The sequence below is a fragment of the Gadus morhua genome, chromosome 11, assembly GCF_902167405.1.
Source record: "Gadus morhua chromosome 11, gadMor3.0, whole genome shotgun sequence".
Classification (NCBI taxonomy): Eukaryota; Metazoa; Chordata; class Actinopteri; order Gadiformes; family Gadidae; genus Gadus; species Gadus morhua.
The window spans coordinates 24,647,960-24,663,491 of NC_044058.1; the positions used below are offsets into that span (position 1 = coordinate 24,647,960).

General features: G+C 43.8%; 1 protein-coding gene across 10 annotated transcripts in view; it reads left to right on the forward strand.

Annotated features, from left to right (window-relative positions):
* slc20a2 (solute carrier family 20 member 2) overlaps positions 1-15,532 on the forward strand; it is a 39,677-nt gene that overhangs the window by 936 nt on the left and 23,209 nt on the right. Inside the window, exons 1-2 of one of the 10 annotated variants that reach the window (XM_030371101.1) lie at positions 11,669-12,122; positions 14,066-14,146. The exons of 6 other annotated variants lie outside the window; for them this stretch is intronic. The gene's annotated coding sequence lies outside the window, so the exon portion shown is untranslated. Of the gene's footprint in view, positions 1-9,885; positions 10,285-11,668; positions 12,123-14,065; positions 14,147-15,532 lie in introns of those variants that run through there. 3 more of the 10 variants (XM_030371100.1, XM_030371104.1, XM_030371102.1) reach the window with 3 other exon arrangements.

Sequence of the window (15,532 nt, forward strand, 5' to 3'; positions counted from 1 at the left end):
CCATGCGAACAGGGCTCAAGTACATGTAGGTTATAGCCTAGATGTCACGACATGCACTCTAGACCATGTGCTGAAAACGAGTATTCAGGAAACAAATAACCCCGTTCACTCCTGGCACATTCAGGCAGTCAATATTGTAGCCTGGACTTTTTTGCATGAAGGATGACTTTCTGTCATCGCCATTCACTGCAGGCAGCGTTTAAATGCATCAAGAAAAACACTTGTGTAGTTTTCAACAGTACTTAAAGGGGACATATTATACGACCAAGTGTGAGTGTGATTAGCCTTACATGCTTTCGAAAATCTGCCCCATATGACATCAATTGTGGGCGTGTCCACCTAGATCTGTGCTGGATTGATCATTCTACCAGCCTACACAGTGGACTGAAGTAAACGTTGCTTATCTATCCAGCACAGATAGGTGGACATGCCTAACGATGTCATATGGGTATATGTCAAAATATTTATGCATAACATTCTCTGAAAATTGCTCTTTGAAATTAAATGCAGGATTTTATCAGTTTAAAAAAGTATATCGGCAAAAAATCCAGTTTTAAAGTGACTATTTTGAGCAAGGCTTCAAAAACCGTTGTTTTTTTATGTGATACGTCAAACGCGTCATATTACGTAGGAATTGGTAGACGCGGTCGCTGTTGCTGCCTCAGCTCTATGCGTAGTTGTGAGTAGTTACCGCGGTGAGGGGTCTTGTATTCCCCCCCCCTGTGGTTTTTGGGTTTTTCTAATCGACGAGATGAGGTTTTGTATCTGTGGGGGTTGTTCCAACTCCGAACCTCCTGTCCGACCATCTCCGATTTCACAGTTTCCCCGATCGGAGAAAGGATGGAGCAGGCTTTCGAGCCTGCAAACCCTCACGTTAGTTGTACTCACTCGTTCTCCAGTAGGGGCATACACACGACCTCTTTGACGCCAGGGTTGTTGGCCTTTTCACTGGAGCAGCGCTGAAGGTCCCAGGTGGCCAGGCGCACCGCGGCCCGGCCGTCCGGCGGGCCCGGTGCCACGCGGGGCCGCAGGGACACCATCTGCGTGGGTCCTCCCGGCGGGAGGTCGAGGTCGTCGCTCCGGAGGCTGAACGAGGTTGGGCTCGGATGGGACCGACCCGTGTAGGTCAGCCCGCCGTTGGTATTGGTGGACGGAGTTCTTGAGGGCTCCACAAACACCTGGAAACGGATCTTGTCCAGTAGGGAGCAGTTTATGTGAACAACCCGAACCAGGTCCTCGATGCTCTTGAACGGACCGTGTTGGGTCCGATAGGCGACAATGTTCCGGGCGATTTTCTCCGTGATGCCGCGGATGCTCATGAGCTGCGGCGGGGTGACGGTTTTGATGTTCATGCCGCTGCAGGAGGACATATGCTCCGGGTCTCTCCGCAGGGAGGACGGGGAGTGCTGCGACAAACTGGTCCTACTCGACACGCAGATCTCCACTTTAATAATCTCCAGTTTGGTGGCGCCTATCCCACTCACCAGCGCTAGGTCCTCCACCTTCTTGAAGCCCCCGATGCAGTCCCGATACTCCACGATGCTCCGCGCCACGGGGCGATTGACCCCGGGCAGGGTCATGAGCTCTTCCTCCGTGGCCGTTTTGATGTTCAGCCGCTCCTGGTTCACCATAATTCTCCTGACACCACAACTCTATCTCCCTCCTATTGCCATGGTGTCTCCCCCTTTTAGGTGATTGCTGTTCCCCCTCACGGCTAGCTGGCTCAAAATTGTACGGAAGTGGTCCGAAACTGTTATCCATTGTTGTTATGTTGCCTATGTAGTCTATGATGATTAGAACGTCCATCTACCAATTCCTACGTCACGCTCGAAAACGAGCGTTTGAGATGCGGAAGTAAAATTGTATCACAAAAATGGCTCAAGATGCCACTTGTAGTGTAGATTTATTAATAAAAACTAAATAATCGTGTATTCAAATTTTTTTCCTATATGATTCTTCACTGCAGTATCTAACTTCCAATACGCACTTTAAGGCTAATCACTCTCACGCGGTGAGAGTGATTATACCACTCTCACGGTGGTATAATATGTCTCTTTTAACTTTAATAAATGACCTGACTCCTTTGGGGCAAATCTCATGCAATGGCCTTAGTATCAGACAAGGGAGCAGAGGTCTGTATTGAGTGAATGGTTAATATTTATTTTGCAATAAGATATTGTAATATGGGAGGTATGCGCCTTCATTATTTACAATACTGTTATTACATTCATTATTTTACAAAGCTGTTGTTACTGAAGTGTAAACATGTACAGAGGTCAGACAATACGAGACGTTAATTTCATTATCTCTCCCTATCTAGTCATAAAGTTTTGTATAGACAGATATGACAAGTACTATATAGTATAGTACTATATTATGATAAGATTGGCAGATGAAATACTTCCTATTTTACTTATTTTTCTTTACTCTTTTGACCGTAATTCCTAATTTTTAAACACAGTCAACATTACGCAATAACATAGAATAGGAACTTTAGGGCACATAATCTAAAGGTTTTATATTCTGTAAAATGTGACTCGTGAGAGGACTCGCTTAACAGTTACTCAGACTGCAAAACCTTCACCCAAGCTATAGGCTTTAGAAATGACGAAAGCAGTAAAGGCAGGGGTGTGTGTGTCAGGGCAGGCCTTGGATACAACTTTATTAATCCCCCGTGTGGAGCACTCATGACACAGACCTGGTCTCGGAACAAAATAAGCAACCACGGGAGGCCTATAGAGTGCATTTAAACGTGGTTCTTTGTTCTCTCGTACCTCTGTTTTTTTGTTCATGTTTTTTAAGATTTTGTACCCAATGGGTTGAGGTTCCGACTCTTGAGAGACCTCCATGTCAAGATTTAATGTGTTTTTTTGAGCATAGTGTCATTGTATGGTCCGCAGTATTGTATGAGGCTGAGGCTGATTGAACTCTGGGGTTTGTCAGGACTTTGACCTTAGTCACTGTCCATTGTGTAATGCCCCAAAAATGGATTCACATTGAATTGCGGTTTCTGCGGTGCCGGGACGTAATCAGTGTGACGCCTTAAAGACTGTGTTTGAGAGAATGATGTGGTGGTCCATTTGTATTGAGGAAGTGTGTGTAATCTGTGTCCTTGCTGAGAAAGGCAGGTGTTTCCTAAGTGTGTGTGTGTGTGTGTGTGTGTGTGTGTGTGTGTGTGTGTGTGTGTGTGTGTGTGTGTGTGTGTGTGTGTGTTGTACGCGTGATTTATCTGTTTATAGTTCCTCCATAGTGGTGAGGGCCTGACCAATCTCTGGCGCCACCGCTTGTTTCAGACCACAGCTTAGTTTATCTTCGACCGCACCGTACAATGAAGGATCTCCTCCATTCCAATTTTCTACATTCTAATGGATGTATTTCATGTATGTTTAGGATCTATACATGAAACCTTTTCACAGACAGAAAGACTGATATTTTTTTTTTTTAAGAAAATTAGTAACCTATTACATGTACCAAAATGTAATGTATGTGTACATTATTAGTTGATCACTTGATCACTCAGTGTCTCTTAAACGGAACAAAAAAAGCTTTTCCTATGCTCGTGCCATTGTGTGATAGTGGGAAAATAAGACTGTATGGAAAACACCCTTACTGGAACACCCCACTGCTTTCCTGGACGATGGGGGCCCTGTTGAGTTTACTAGTGTGGGTGTGTCTTTGTCTCTGTGGCATGGATGGCAGTTGGTACTGGGCCTGGCACTGCCGAAGTCAGAGAACAGTCCCCTTCTCTCTGATCGGCCCACCTCACCCTTGGAACACAATCGCACTGTTATGTCTCAGATCCTCTTTGCCATGGCAACGTCACATGATAGGCCATGGACAAGATATTGAGAGTCCTTTGTTTGCGTGGTTCTGTGTTTGGGCACTTGAACTACAAGTGAACACTGTAAAAATGTTTGTTTTACTTGTTGCCTGAAATGAACTGAAGCATGTTTAATGACATGCAACAATGTGTAGTGATTCACAAGACTGGAGCTGAGAAAACAAGCTGGGTTTTCTGAGCTTGTGAGAACTTGAAATGGGAGCATCCAAACTGGTTTCCTTAATACCTGCAGTAATTACACTGCTATATTGAGTTTTGGGGGGACTAAGTTGACAATGAACATTTAACTCATCAAAATGCTGTTTACTATAATACTGATTATTACCATGGTTGTATGTCTGCGTTAAGATAGCAATTTGATGTCTCATCTCATGTGAAATAACAAAAAAAAAAAGGTTAATATCTGCAATTCTTCTACACAAATCACACTACCTGCGAAACTGAACATAACAATATAAAACTGAGTTCAACAAATATTCTTCCTAAAATAAATGGCTAGAGCTGTGCTTGCTTAATACTAGCATATATTAATTAACTAGTGTCTTTTTTCTGACAACTCCTCATCGGAGCAGTATAAAGGCTTTTTTCTTTTTATTCTTTGAGATGGTCTGTTGCTAGTTACTTTAAAGATGTGTCATTCAATTTAAGAAGCAACATGGATTTCTGAGATACCTACTGGATGATGTTTTACCTTTCTATAAGGCTTAATGGTTCAGGGGAAACCTAGGCTTACCTCTAGACGCTAATGGTGCTTTCACACCAAAAGTGAAGCGAATATTCTACTTGCGTTACTTGGTAGAGGTTGCCCGCGAAAACCGTGTGATTCAGCTTCAAGCGAAATTTGCGGGAAAGTTCAAATATTTCAATTCAAGTCGTTGCCTTGACCCCGGGTCATAGAGGAAAATGTTGTTGATTGCTTACAGCCCGGTAGCGGTGGAGAAGGGCATCGGAAGTCGGACAATGTTGCGAAGTTGCATAAGCAAATTATATGTATTTTTATTTTAACCAAAATTTAATTGACTTGTAAAGTCAATAAAATTTTGGTTATTTTTGCTTATTCACTATTAAATGGTAGCCTTCACTGTGCACAGAAAGCCATGTGCTCTTGACCAACACTTTATAATTCGGCTCGGCATTCAAAGTCTTGTCAAATCGGGTGATAAATTGATTATATACCATGCACTCAAGCTATGTGTTTGTTATAAACTCCCAGAAAGGGAAACCCCAATTAATCTAGTTTCCCTTAAGCTTGTGAATTTGAATGTTAAAACAGGTGTTTGTGTCGGAACACACACAAAGCTGAGGACAGCGCTTTCAAGGTGTGGTAAAATGGAAGGTGTGTCTCTTAAGTTGTATAAACCAATCCACCGCAATCTGTCTGGCTCCGTATTGGAGCTGTCTGTGCTGGGCCAAATTTAACACAATTTATTGTCATTTGTTTGGCAAGTTGTTATATAATGGTAACTTAAAATGGCAGATGTATTACTGGACAAGGTTATGTGACGTGGCTATTTCTAGCTCAATCATTTCCCCCCTCCACTGCGTTCAGCAACAGAGGGCAGCTCTGGATATGTGACACTTTGAAAGCTAAGGGGTTAGGGGTGGTGAACTTATAGAGGGCGAGGACTCCTATAGTATCACTGTAAGCTAGCAGGACTGTTAGACCAGGGAGAGGCCCGCACACTGACAATAGTGTACAGGTGTCTCGACACGCCACAAGCACAAGTTAAGGATGTATGTTTTTGTGAACCCTGGCTTATGTTTGCTTTCAACCTAGAATGGTGTGTTCAGGCTGTGATAGTGCTGTGGAGGCAGCTCAAGCAAGTTCAACCAGTTTGTTAAAATACGATGTTTAAGGTTTTGTAATTTTCTATGATTTGTTTTTTGAACACAGTGTTGTCCAGGGTTTGTAAGAAAGTACATTGTTCTTGCGAACCCGTGATTTTGGCAACTGGATTTGGTTCCCTCATAGAGCAGGCCAGTGATGGTAAAGGTCTCCGGTTCTGAGACAATTTGGCTATGGACAATCACAAAGTACAGACTTTCCTAATTTAATAGGTGACTTTCCTTGTCTTGTACATATTAATGTGTTGATTGAGAATTCTTTAGTAGTTCACTATTTGACTCATCATTGTTTCATTCCCTTTTGAAAAGCAAGCAAATGCACAGAAAAGTGACCTTTTTATATTTAACATATTCTAAAGGACAGATATGACCATAATTTCTGTCCCAAAAACACAACATGGTAAATAAGATAATGTTGCTAAGCCAGACAAGGGAACCGGTTCTTAAAACGGGGGCAACGGTGTTTCTCTAAGCGCATGTCTGCGGTGTGAACCAACGGAGGTTATTATGGGTTGCCTCTTTAAAAAAAAACATGCTGCCATTTGCTGACCAGGTGATGACATCTTCATAGAATTTCCCACATTCCACCCCCCCCCCCCCCCCCCCCCCCCCCCCCCCCCCCCACACACACACCCGTGTCCACTCTGGCTACACGTGTGTGTTTGCTCGCCAACCCCCCTGAAAGCAAACTGCCACGATGGGCAGTACATATGCTTTAGTCAACATCAACATGTTGATACATGTTGATAAGACCCTGGAACTTCATAGAAGAACAGGCTTAGTTTCCACAATACTCACGCTGATCTCGCAAATCGGTCCATTATTACCACCCTGGCGAGGGTCAATTTAATTTGTAAACACATTTCAGTTGGTCATGATGCATTGGCTGTACAAAGAATGTGGTACTTATATGAGATCTGTTTTTATGCGTAGAATAAAAAGAATAATTAAGATTTCCGATCAGATTTGTACAGCCAGCCAGTAGGCCGACTTAATCAGTACACATCACACGACTGGTCTTGACGAACAGTCTTGCCTTGTCGATCGGTCTGTGGTCTACACTAGGACACCGGGAACATTTGGCTATGCAGATTCCCCGCAACGATTGTACACGCTAACTCGTCAAATCCCGCGGGAACACGTCCACTTCGGTTGTATCAGTAAGTATATGTTCCTTTCCTCTGGGATACATGATACTCTTTTCACTAAAGCAGCACTTCTGTAGGGATGTGCTATTCCACAGACAGCAGGTCTATAATTCTAAAGCCACAGTAGAAACAGAAATAGAACAAACTAACGATGGAATATGGATTGATTGACCCCCTCCCCTTCCCACATGAAGCAAACATTTCAAGCACTATTCGGAAGCTTAACTAGGAGAGCAACAAGTCCTTTTGTATAAACCTGCAAATACAAAAGGACTTGTTGCTCTCCTAGTTAAGCAACAGCTTTAGGCCAATTATATTACAAATGTCAAAAATAATTGGGCTATGTGTGATTTGTAAACATTGTATTCCCGATAGCCAATTCAGCGGTTATGAGGATCTGGATGTTTGTATCTTTCTATTAGCTGTTGCCACCGCAATCGCAGATCTCAGTATCGTTCCACCACCCCACACAACGTGTGCCGTGGCCTCTAACACCAAACGGTGTTAGAGGCCACGGCACACCAAACGGTGTTAATGCCAGCCTGAGCCCCTCCTGGCTCCGCGAGGGGCTGGCATTATCATGTGTCTTGAGACACCCCCACACTACCCGACCTCAGCCAGGATACTCCCCTCTATCGACCGAGTCATTATTGGCGGGGTTTTCACCGTTTGGTAGAAGGAACCTTAAGTATAACAACAGCTGTCCTGTCATAATGTAATAAGTCATAAAATACTGTTATAATTCTTCTTCTTAAAATAACTTATTATTATTAACTTATTTGCACCACAAGCATTGAGCCAGTTCAGTCATTCATCGTCTTCAACCGTACCGTAGACGCTGTTGTCAGCAAGGCTTGTCAAATCCATTAACCATAGTCCCTGAACCATTCATTTCTGTGTGACAGGATAAGGAAAGACTAACGTTTTAATTGTACCCCATACAGTTGCAGAATTCTGCTCTCATTTGATCAGAAGGTTAGGGGGAAAATCGGTTGGAATTAATTTGGCCCAACAGGATTAAAGATGACCCAAGAATTTCTCTCTCCCCCCCCCCCCCCCCACCATAGAGTCCGGAACACTCCAGGACCACCTGTCACACACAGTCTCCCTCACAGGTCAACCTGCTGCGACAGCGCCAGAACACAAACAAAAGCACCGCGGCCCACATGGCTCTGATGCCCTGCTATCTTCATGAAGGTCTTTTGAGACAATGTTTTACTTAAATATGTAAATTCTGAGTTTCATTTTATTTTGAAGATTGTCTTTGACCTTGAAGAGAATGTAGTGTATTCAATTATAGCCAAGCTATTCAATATGGTACCTTCCACATAGATATTTAAATGTCTCTCCCTACACTGGAATGCATCTTTGTGACGTCATTAATCAGGGACTATGGTCAATTTACCACAATGAGCCTGATAATTCATTCAACGCTATTTAAATGCCGGGTAGTTAAGGTAATGATTAAAAAGGTTAAGGTTGCTCTAAAGGTTAAACTCTTAGGTTTAGCTTTCCTCTTGTGGATAATTCATAAAAATGTAGAGAGATGTCCCCTCTGCATGTGGCCCTGATAGGATTAGCAGCCAACCAGTCACATTGTCCACTCGCCTGCTGCTGCTGCTGTTGCTGCTCTAGTTGTCATGTGAAATTCCCTTCCTTATTGAGTCTGCTCCAAACGGCATTCTTCCGACAGCTTTAATTCTACGGCAGCTAGAGCTGGACATGTTTTTGAGAATTAATCTTATTTTCATTTTTCTTGTAATTTCCTTTATCTCGAATAACCATTTGGCGGTAATCCACTGATTCGCCGGCCTAATCTCTCCGTGTGTGTGTGTGTGTGTGTGTGTGTGTGTGTGTGTGTGTGTGTGTGTGTGTGTGTGTGTGTGTGTGTGTGTGTGTGTGTGTGTGTGTGTGTGTGTGTGTGTGTGTGTGTGTGTGTGTGTGTGTGCGCGCATTCCTGCAGAGTGGCGGTGGTCCTGAGAGAATCCTGCGTTACTTCTCTCGTGTGCACGGCAGCAGCCCTAATCAAAGGCGCTGCATAAGTCTGTTAGCTGGGTCATGTGCCGGGGGCTGGGATTAAGAACAGGAGGGCGCAGTGCCACTCCGTCCAGATTAGGGGAACACATTCTCGCTCTCCTTCTCTCTCCCGTTTCCTGACTTTTTCTTTACATGTCGGGAGCTATATTTGTCAAGGCATGGCCCGTGTGTCACAATTAATCATAGTTGTTGCACGTTTATCTTAGTGCAACATGATAAAGGGATACATCATGTGTATGTGACAAAAGGTAGGTCCGTCCAATGAGCGATATGTAGACAGACTATAAAATAAACACTGAATTGTATTCAGCTCCATTACAGTCACGTATAAGGCTTTTATTAGGCCGGATCCAACAATCACTAATACAAGCACAGTCCGTGCCCCAGTAATGCATAATAGAGTCGCTCCTGCCAAACCAAACAGATTACTGCCTTCAGCAACAGTGAGCGATGGAGGCAGGGGTCCACTAAGTGTGCTGGTTAAAACACAAATGTGAGCAAGTTGGAGTGTCAGAAAAACAAATCACTGCATTCAAGAAGATGAGATACAAAGTAGGAACAAATTGGTCACACTGATTGTAAGGACCAAAACAGGCTCTGTGTGCTTACTCACTTTGACAGTATTATGAAGCAGCGTCATGCCACCACTATGCCACTGACTAAGTTATTCTTTTCTTTAAATTTGTTGGAAGCTTAGTTTAGATTTCAATCTGGATACCCTTTGGGTGTCTGGTCTTTTCTGTGGTGTAACTCATATTTTAAATAACCACTATTTAAAACATGTTGTTTTTTTTGGTGACTTTTTTTTTTGGATTTTGTGGTTTGTGTTCTGTGGTGTAGAACTTTTTATCTTTTCCATGTGCAACAATACTTTTGTCTGTAGCGGATGAGGTTTTCAGGGCATACTTGTTATCATGCCATTTGCTTAAGATAATTACTACTGTTAAACATGTTTTCAGGTTAACTTCAATCCCTTGCATGTGTAATAAACCTGTGGATTTATTTCATAATCCCATTTCACCACATGCCTAAACGGTTATAACTGGATCACAACTTGCCAACATGTGACCTTTTTTTGTTTCTGCTATTTCTGGTTATCGTTCCTGATGTTTGTCCCACGTTGTTGTCTTTGTTACAATACAAACATCACTCCGCTCAGATATAACATTTAGGAAGAGACGCTATTTAGGGGATTCACGGTAGAGTGAAGCTTTTCTTGGTCCCCTCCTGAAATCAGAGCAGGGTTGACCTTTAACAGAGTAGTGGAAGATCATGAGGCTAGCCTGATACCAACAGCCCAACAGGGGAGGCTAGCTTGTTTGTTGTCATAACGCAGACTGCTTTCTAATGACGGGGATCGTAGAAGCGGTGTCGTGCAGATCAAGTTTGCAAGAATGCATTCCTGCAAACTTAGTGAGTAACTCCTCGATCACATTTGTCGGTTTAAAACTGTTCTGTTTTGGTCGATGATGAATATGACTCCGAGTAGCCCGGGTTGCCAGATATGAAACTAATTGCCATGCAAACTTAGTGAGCTGTAGCTAGCCATAGAGGCAAGCAAACAAACTGCAACTCACTGACGTGTTACAAGATTCTCCCCGACTTAAAAAGCCTTCTCCTCTTTAGAAAATGGTCTACGACCTGAGACGTGTATGGGAATGGAAACAAAACAATTGCGCATTTGAATTTGGTTTGCAGTACCCATTTTAAATGTTTAGTGTCAAGGTTACATATTGTACATTTTAATCAATACACAAAAATCTTAAGAGTAGGATTTTGGTGAATAGAGAAACCGAATAATTGCGATTTTGAATTTTGATGGCAGTACCCATTTTAAATATGCCTTGGCATAGTAACAAATTGTACCTTTTTATCAATACAAGAAAATCATATAGAAATTGCGTATGTTGTGGACATAAAGTTGATTAAAAGATGCAGGAAGTCCGTTCTAAAGTATGTTTCCTGCTTCCACAATGCTGTGTGCTATGTGGGAACTTCAATTGGGTGTTGAGCACTTTACAATGCCAATAAAGAGAACGAAGGGCACTTCAAGCATATGAATCCTATCATTGGTATCATAGCAGACGTCGGCCTCTCATAGTTCACCATTAAATCTGGATAATAATCTTTAGTTGTCGGTTGAAGAATGATGGCGCTCCAGAAGGGGAGAGCTCTTTGGAGTATGTTTCTATTTTAAAACTCCCAGTGCCGGTCGGAAGCCCATTGAGTTTTGGTGGGGAGCCATCTTCTATAGATGTCGCAAGCCACCTATCAATAAAAGCTTCCGATAGCATCACATTACGTCAAAGGACCCTTTGAGTGAGCAGTAAATATTAATCCATGGTCAGGTTTGCCACCACTTGGAGACCACTTTGTTTGTTATGTATTGCGCTGAATAGTGCCCAAGGGGCTCATTGGTGGTGGACAATGTAGTTGCTTTGGCCAATTGTTTGGCTTTATCCGGCATCATTTGAATTGATTTATTCTTTGTTTGACTTCAAACACGATTCACTGTACACCACAAGGAATATTGAGTGGCCCAATAGGACACTTTAATTTTTTAGTATAAGAATGGCCGTTTTTTTTCCTGATGCTGTTTTAGAGGTGGGGATGTAAAGCTAACCTTGTGGTGCAATGCAGAACTTTGGTGTATGTGTGTGTGTGTGTGTGTTTGTGTGCACTTGCGTGCGTGCGTGTGTGTGTGTGTGTTTGTGCGTGTGCGTGCGTGTGTGTGTGTTTGTGCGCACTTGCGTGTGTGCGTGTGCGTGCGTGTGTGTGTGTTTGTGTGTGTGTGTGTGTGTGTGTGTGTGTGTGTGTGGTACTAGGCTAGTTGCATCGAGGTCGGAGGTTGAAGGTCTTCAAAGACGCCTTGGAGAGAGCCAGGGGCGCTCTTTGCTGGCGTGTGTGCTGTTGTGGTTCTCCAGGGACCTCCCCCTTGTTCCTCATGTGGCGAGGGACCGGTGGTGTGTGTGTGTGCCGGGGTTATATGGGACAGCGCCTCCCTGCTGCAGGGCAGGGTCTAGAGGCAGCAGGTGCAGCTGACGCAGAAAGAACACTCTTTCTTTTTTTTTCTTCCTTATCAGTGAGCGGATGGTCACAAGATCAGGGCCTCTGTACTGTACCGTACGCTAAAGTTTTACCACGCACTCTTTGAGTACCTTTCAAGCATACAGCATGTGCCCGAAGAGGAGAGCAGCTTATGGCCACAGAGCCTGCGCTGCAACAGGAACGGCTTGAGGTCCACGGTGGACGTGAGTAAAATCATTGGTGTGTGTGTGGGTTTTTTTTTAAAAGTTGTCCGGGACGCAAGAATGAAACGGCTCGTGATGATAAGATCACTTTGACGAGGCGACGATGTTCCCTCTCCTCTGTGCCACACGCCTCACGATGACGACCAGGATTTTGTTCAGAAAAACAGACACCACCCTAGGCATTACTTGCGTCGCCGCTCAGATATCTGACTTGGCATCTGTGTTATTAACAGTCCAGTCCCTATCCTTGTTATGGAAACAGAGCAACAGGAAAGGCAAAGACGAGGGTAGCACGCCGCAGTGTGAGTGTATCCGTCGCAGGGCCGGTTGCTTTTCAATTGGTCAGGTTGTCGTCTTGCTGTTCTATTGAAACTGCTACCTAATAAAATGAAGGCATTCATTTGGGCTTCCTCTCACTCGGCAGCAAGAGACCACTGTATAGAAACCAAGTTGGCTGAAGGCCACTAAAGGATGTGTGGACATTTTGAATATGTGATTGGATGAGCTGTTACAATACTTTTGTTCACACTTAACGAATGGATACTAAATTCTGTGTGGCACCGCTAAATCACATGGGATTATGCAATGGCCGAGGACCGCTTCTTTATTCCACCCTGTTGCGGGGACCAAATAGCGGGTGACAAAGTTGAAAGAAACTGTTGTTGGTTTTAAGATACATGAAACTCACCAAAAGGTACTCCGCAGGACTTTTCAAGTCAGTGTCAGTTGTCATAGCTAACAGTAAGGGAACATTTACATGAACCTGATTATGACTCAAGACAATTTCCATTGAGCCTTAAATCAAATTTTTTGAAGAAGAGTCAGAAAAAGGGTGTGTGCTTTGTAGTGTGTTTTTTATTAGCTTTGTTCTTGCGGATACTAATCTCTTAATTGGCTTTCGTCAAAAATACTGCCTTTCACAATTTTTGTATAAATCTCTTTTCAGTTCGTCGTACATTATTTATTCATGCATTTGTTTTGAGAAAAGTGAACATTGTTTAAAGTCAAACAGAGTTTTGCTCTGAAGGACAATTTATTTATTAAAAAATAGGATAATCATGATAAGCAAATCCAAATACTACCATAAATATATATAATAATAATAATAATTGAAATTTATATAGCGCTTAATATGGTACTCTAAGACGCTTATATGAAATATAATATATAAATATATAATATATGAAATACCCAAATCACATTGACATTGGCAGATGTATTGCTATACAAATATTCTGTTCCACATACTAGCCATGCTAATGTTCCAGCAAATGTCCCTGTTCGTAACAATGTACATCTTTGATTGGAGCAATGGCAAAAAAATGCTTTAAATGCTCTTTGCATCCATGCTTCCCTCTTAGCATGTGAAATGTACACAATGCACAGGATACACCTCTTATCGTTCTTCCTCTGCCTCCTCGACAACCGTTGGCTAGCCCTCCCTTCGCCCGTCCTCTCTGCTCTCCAGGCAGCCAATTAAGTCGCCTGCTGTCTCCTCCGATGCTTTTCATTGGCTGAAGGTTGCTGTGATGCAGATGCGGATGGTTTTCTTCTAAGAGCCAGTCTAGACTAGCTGTGCTCATGCTCTCTCCGCCTCTCTCTCACGCCGCCTGTCTCTCTCTCTACCTCTCTCTGCATCTCTCTCTTTCTACCTCTCTCTGCCTCTCTCTCTCTTTTCCTCTCTCTCACGTTGCCCTCTCTCTCTCCCTCTTGTCTGCAACACCGCCACAACCTGCTGATTCCTCTTGCCGTGGCAGAGCGCCTCTCCATTCTCCCTCAGTCTCGCTCTACCACCACCAGCCTCTCGCTCTCCCTCCTTCTCATCCCCTTGGCGTCTCCTTTCCTGTCAGTCACATGGTCATCCCCATTTTACACCCGCTTCCATCCTCCTCCTCCTGAATCTCGCATTCCTTTGCCCCATTCCCTGTTTCCTTTCCCTTCAGCCCTGTCAGTCTGTCTCTGGCGTTGAAGCTCCGCCACCTTCACACCCTCTAATGATGTGGGGAGGCGTGCATGGCATAAAGGTGAGTGGGGTTCACCTCCAAGATCTCGCTCGTGGTGGACAGCTGTTCGTACGTCCGCCTGCATGTCCATCTTGTTGTTCTTTCAATGAGGTGTGTGTGTGTGTGTGTGTGTGTGTGTGTGTGTGTGTGTGTGTGTGTGTGTGTGTGTGTGTGTGTGTGTGTGTGCGTTTCGATGTCCTTGGAAGTATAGAGGCATTTATGATGTTCCCCTGTGTTCGGGTGTACCTGTCAGTGCGCGAACGTGCCAGGTTGTCAACTTGCGAGTCGTTATCTTGTGGCACGCGTGTACAGGCTAGCCTGGTTTGTTGCATGTGCTTAGCGTGCTCTGGGATGGGTTGGATGCGTGTGGAGAAGGAGGGCTGGGAGGGAAAGTTTGAAGGCAGGAGGGAGCACTGTGAGGCATTGGGTTGTGGAGCTGCGTGTCAATGCAGGCTGTTGATCGTGACAAGGCAGTGTGCAGCAGCTGAGGCAGTGGTGCAGTGGCTTCTCTGCTACGTTAATTAACGGTTACGATAAAAGGGTGTTTTCCTGAGGGATGTGGGAGGAGGTCATTGTTGAATATCCCATTTGCCTAAAATGATAATTGTCATTCAAAGCCAGAAATATATTCGTGTTTTTGTATTGCCCCAAATCTGTATAAAAAATTAGCTGAGCCGAATTGATGTTTTAATTAAATTGAATTAATCAGAGATATTGCATTAATAGCTAATTATGGCAATAACATCACAGTGAAAGGCTCTGGTAAAGCCTCATTAATGCCTTTTGTTTGCTCAGGTGGTTGCACAGGGTTTATTTCTAACCTTGGACATCCAGCATCCTCATCATTGCAAATTTCCATGCTCAGAAATAATACGTCCTGACGGCAAGCCAAGTTATGTCACAACTACGACATAAGTCGTTAACTTGGAACCAAATCAACCCACACACATTGAACACAGACACGTAAGCCAGCAGGGGGAGGAAAAAAAAATCAGGAACAGTGTGAATGGAAGTGATGGCATGCGAGTGGACCTGCGTGTGTTGTCGTGGTGGCGCTGGCTGGCTGCGTTCGGGCCACAGCTGTCACGTCAGGCGTTCCATTTATAGAAGATTACTGCAATGATCAAGGCCCTGGACTGCTCCTGCACCCCCCCAACCCACACAAACACTGTCCTTACTGCCATCCATGTCCACCTTTTCAACACTCTACGCAGTATGACCTTGTTGTCATGGCGTATTTTAACAGCCAGGGCTTAAACGGCAGTGATTTTCACAGTGTCATTCTTTGTTTTGGCAGTAGGGGAGCCAACATCTGATGCCTAATTGTTTTATTTATACGGCTGGTGGTTCCCATATAAAATATTTTTTAACAGTTGCTTTTAAGCGAACATGGTGAAATTATCACCT